Below are 5,000 nucleotides of genomic sequence, written 5' to 3'. Positions count from 1 at the left end.
AACATGGTGGACACAGAGACATAAACATGGTGGACACAGAGACATAAACATGGTGGACACAGAGACATAAACATGGTGGACACAGAGACATAAACATGGTGGACACAGAGACATAAACATGGTGGACACAGAGACATAAACATGGGGTCCACAAGTCCATCTGACTCTGGGGAAATAGATAAAGGACCTTATTTGTTAGTTCAACCACCTCTAACGTCCTCCATGGAAGTTAAAGGGCTTCAATGCCAGAATCTGAAGTATTACTTCAACCCTCATTGATCTATAGATTCAGCCCCTCATTGATCTATAGATTCAGCCCCTCATTGATCTATAGATTCAGCCCCTCATTGATCTATAGATTCAGCCCCTCATTGATCTATAGATTCAGCCCCTCATTGATCTATAGATTCAGCCCCTCATTGATCTATAGATTCAGCCCTTCATTAGATTCAGCCCCTCATTGATCTATAGATTCAGCCCCTCATTGATCTATAGATTCAGCCCCTCATTGATCTATAGATTCAGCCCCTCATTGATCTATAGATTCAGCCCCTCATTGATCTATAGATTCAGCCCTTCATTAGATTCAGCCCCTCATTGATCTATAGATTCAGCCCTTCATTAGATTCAGCCCCTCATTGATCTATAGATTCAGCCCCTCATTGATCTATAGATTCAGCCCCTCATTGATCTATAGATTCAGCCCTTCATTAGATTCAGCCCCTCATTGATCTATAGATTCAGCCCTTCATTAGATTCAGCCCCTCATTGATCTATAGATTCAGCCCTTCATTGATCTATAGATTCAGCCCCTCATTGATCTATAGATTCAGCCCTTCATTGATCTATAGATTCAGCCCCTCATTGATCTATAGATTCATCCCCTCTATAGATTCAGCCCCTCATTGATCTATAGATTCAGCCCCTCATTGATCTATAGATTCAGCCCCTCATGTATCTATAGATTCAGCCCCTCATTGATCTATAGATTCAGCCCCTCATTGATCTATAGATTCAGCCCCTCATTGACCTATAGATTCAGCCCTTCATTAGATTCAGCCCCTCATTAGATTCAGCCCCTCATTGACCTATAGATTCAGCCCTTCATTAGATTCAGCCCCTCATTGATCTATAGATTCAGCCCTTCATTGATCTATAGATTCAGCCCCTCATTAGATTCAGCCCCTCATTGATCTATAGATTCAGCCCTTCATTAGATTCAGCCCCTCATTGATCTATAGATTCAGCCCCTCATTAGATTCAGCCCCTCATTGATCTATAGATTCAGCCCCTCATTGATCTATAGATTCAGCCCCTCATTGATCTATAGATTCAGCCCTTCATTGATCTATAGATTCAGCCCTTCATTGATCTATAGATTCAGCCCCTCATTGATCTATAGATTCAGCCCCTCATTGATCTATAGATTCAGCCCTTCATTGATCTATAGATTCAGCCCTTCATTGATCTATAGATTCAGCCCTTCATTGATCTATAGATTCAGCCCCTAATTGATCCATAGATTCAGCCCTTCATTGACCTATATATTCAGCCCCTCATTGATCTATAGATTCAGCCCTTCATTAGATTCAGCCCCTCATTGATCTATAGATTCAGCCCTTCATTGATCTATAGATTCAGCCCCTCATTGATCTATAGATTCAGCCCCTCATTGATCTATAGATTCAGCCCCTCATTGATCTATAGATTCAGCCCCTCATTGACCTATAGATTCAGCCCTTCATTAGATTCAGCCCCTCATTAGATTCAGCCCCTCATTGACCTATAGATTCAGCCCTTCATTAGATTCAGCCCCTCATTGACCTATAGATTCAGCCCCTCATTAGATTCAGCCCCTCATTGATCTATAGATTCAGCCCTTCATTAGATTCAGCCCCTCATTGATCTATAGATTCAGCCCTTCATTGATCTATAGATTCAGCCCCTCATTAGATTCAGCCCCTCATTGATCTATAGATTCAGCCCCTCATTGACCTATAGATTCAGCCCTTCATTGATCTATAGATTCAGCCCTTCGATAGATTCAGCCCCTATTGATCTATAGATTCAGCCCCTCATTGATCTATAGATTCAGCCCCTCATTGATCTATAGATTCAGCCCCTCATTGATCTATAGATTCAGCCCCTCATTGATCTATAGATTCAGCCCCTCATTGATCTATAGATTCAGCCCCTCATTGATCTATAGATTCAGCCCCTCATTGATCTATAGATTCAGCCCCTCATTGACCTATAGATTCAGCCCTTCATTAGATTCAGCCCCTCATTAGATTCAGCCCCTCATTGACCTATAGATTCAGCCCTTCATTAGATTCAGCCCCTCATTGACCTATAGATTCAGCCCCTCATTAGATTCAGCCCCTCATTGATCTATAGATTCAGCCCTTCATTAGATTCAGCCCCTCATTGATCTATAGATTCAGCCCTTCATTGATCTATAGATTCAGCCCCTCATTAGATTCAGCCCCTCATTGATCTATAGATTCAGCCCCTCATTGACCTATAGATTCAGCCCTTCATTGATCTATAGATTCAGCCCTTCATTAGATTCAGCCCCTCATTGATCTATAGATTCAGCCCCTCATTGATCTATAGATTCAGCCCCTCATTGATCTATAGATTCAGCCCCTCATTGATCTATAGATTCAGCCCCTCATTGATCTATAGATTCAGCCCCTCATTGACCTATAGATTCAGCCCTTCATTAGATTCAGCCCCTCATTAGATTCAGCCCCTCATTGACCTATAGATTCAGCCCTTCATTAGATTCAGCCCCTCATTGACCTATAGATTCAGCCCCTCATTAGATTCAGCCCCTCATTGATCTATAGATTCAGCCCTTCATTAGATTCAGCCCCTCATTGATCTATAGATTCAGCCCCTCATTAGATTCAGCCCCTCATTGATCTATAGATTCAGCCCCTCATTGACCTATAGATTCAGCCCCTCATTAGATTCAGCCCCTCATTGACCTATAGATTCAGCCCTTCATTAGATTCAGCCCCTCATTGATCTATAGATTCAGCCCTTCATTGATCTATAGATTCAGCCCCTCATTAGATTCAGCCCCTCATTGATCTATAGATTCAGCCCCTCATTGACCTATAGATTCAGCCCTTCATTAGATTCAGCCCCTCATTAGATTCAGCCCCTCATTGACCTATAGATTCAGCCCTTCATTAGATTCAGCCCCTCATTGACCTATAGATTCAGCCCCTCATTAGATTCAGCCCCTCATTGATCTATAGATTCAGCCCTTCATTAGATTCAGCCCCTCATTGATCTATAGATTCAGCCCCTCATTGACCTATAGATTCAGCCCTTCATTGATCTATAGATTCAGCCCTTCATTGATCTATAGATTCAGCCCCTCATTAGATTCAGCCCTTCATTGATCTATAGATTCAGCCCTTCATTGATCTATAGATTCAGCCCCTCATTAGATTCAGCCCTTCATTGATCTATAGATTCAGCCCCTCATTGGATTCAGCCCCTCATTGACCTATAGATTCAGCCCCTCATTGATCTATAGATTCAGCCCTTCATTGATCTATAGATTCAGCCACTCATTAGATTCAGCCCCTCATTGACCTATAGATTCAGCCCCTCATTGATCTATAGATTCAGCCCCTCATTGATCTATAGATTCAGCCCCTCATTGATCTATAGATTCAGCCCCTCATTGATCTATAGATTCAGCCACTCATTAGATTCAGCCCCTCATTGATCTATAGATTCAGCCCTTCATTAGATTCAGCCCTTCATTGATCTATAGATTCAGCCCCTCATTGATCTATAGATTCAGCCCCTCATTGATCTATAGATTCAGCCCTTCATTGATCTATAGATTCAGCCACTCATTAGATTCAGCCCCTCATTGATCTATAGATTCAGCCCTTCATTGATCTATAGATTCAGCCCCTCATTGATCTATAGATTCAGCCCCTCATTGATCTATAGATTCAGCCCCTCATTGATCTATAGATTCAGCCCTTCATTGACCTATAGATTCAGCCCTCATTGATCTATAGATTCAGCCCCTCATTAGATTCAGCCCTTCATTGATCTATAGATTCAGCCCCTCATTGATCTATAGATTCAGCCCTTCATTAGATTCAGCCCTTCATTGATCTATAGATTCAGCCCCTCATTGATCTATAGATTCATCCCTTCATTAGATTCAGCCCCTCATTGATCTATAGATTCAGCCCCTCATTGATCTATAGATTCAGCCCCTCATTGATCTATAGATTCAGCCACTCATTAGATTCAGCCCCTCATTGATCTATAGATTCAGCCCTTCATTAGATTCAGCCCCTCATTGACCTATAGATTCAGCCCCTCATTGATCTATAGATTCAGCCCCTCATTGATCTATAGATTCAGCCCTTCATTGATCTATAGATTCAGCCACTCATTAGATTCAGCCCCTCATTGATCTATAGATTCAGCTCCTCATTGACCTATAGATTCAGCCCCTCATTAGATTCAGCCCTTCATTGATCTATAGATTCAGCCCCTCATTGATCTATAGATTCAGCCCCTCATTGATCTATAGATTCAGCCCCTCATTGATCTATAGATTCAGCCCCTCATTGATCTATAGATTCAGCCCCTCATTGATCTATAGATTCAGCCCTTCATTAGATTCAGCCCCTCATTGATCTATAGATTCAGCCCTTCATTAGATTCAGCCCCTCATTGATCTATAGATTCAGCCCCTCATTGACCTATAGATTCAGCCCTTCATTGATCTATAGATTCAGCCCTTCATTAGATTCAGCCCCTCATTGATCTATAGATTCAGCCCCTCATTGATCTATAGATTCAGCCCCTCATTGATCTATAGATTCAGCCCTTTATTGATCTATAGATTCAGCCCCTCATTAGATTCAACCCTTTATTGATCTATAGATTCAGCCCTTCATTGATCTATAGATTCAGCCCCTCATTAGATTCAGCCCTTCATTGATCTATAG

At 41.8% G+C, this 5,000-nt stretch overlaps 1 pseudogene; it reads right to left on the bottom strand.

Annotated features, from left to right (window-relative positions):
- Nucleotides 1-5,000, bottom strand: part of LOC124021885 — a 40,074-nt pseudogene that overhangs the window by 5,911 nt on the left and 29,163 nt on the right.

Source organism: Oncorhynchus gorbuscha, unplaced genomic scaffold (assembly GCF_021184085.1).
Source record: "Oncorhynchus gorbuscha isolate QuinsamMale2020 ecotype Even-year unplaced genomic scaffold, OgorEven_v1.0 Un_scaffold_1241, whole genome shotgun sequence".
NCBI classification, from domain to species: domain Eukaryota; kingdom Metazoa; phylum Chordata; class Actinopteri; order Salmoniformes; family Salmonidae; genus Oncorhynchus; species Oncorhynchus gorbuscha.
The sequence above is the reverse complement of the archived record's forward strand: the minus strand, read 5'-3'. Positions and strand labels throughout refer to the sequence as shown.